The sequence below is a fragment of the Sinocyclocheilus grahami genome, unplaced genomic scaffold (genome assembly GCF_001515645.1).
Source record: "Sinocyclocheilus grahami isolate Dianchi unplaced genomic scaffold, SAMN03320097.WGS_v1.1 scaffold130.1, whole genome shotgun sequence".
Classification (NCBI taxonomy): domain Eukaryota; kingdom Metazoa; phylum Chordata; class Actinopteri; order Cypriniformes; family Cyprinidae; genus Sinocyclocheilus; species Sinocyclocheilus grahami.
The window spans coordinates 1,237,940-1,238,148 of NW_015505309.1; positions in this window are offsets into that span (position 1 = coordinate 1,237,940).

Here is a 209-nt window from a genome sequence, read left to right on the forward strand (position 1 = left end):
AACCCCCTTCCAGTGCGTCCTAGGATTCCAACCGCCTCTGTTCCCGTGGTCTCGCGAACCCTCCTCGGTTCCTGCAGTGGATGACTGGATTCAACGTAGTGAGAGGGTGTGGGACAGTGCTCATGTCCATCTCCCAGGAGCTGTGAGAACACAAGAATTCCAAGCCAATAGACGACGTCGCCCACACCCTCCCTACCAACCAGGACAAC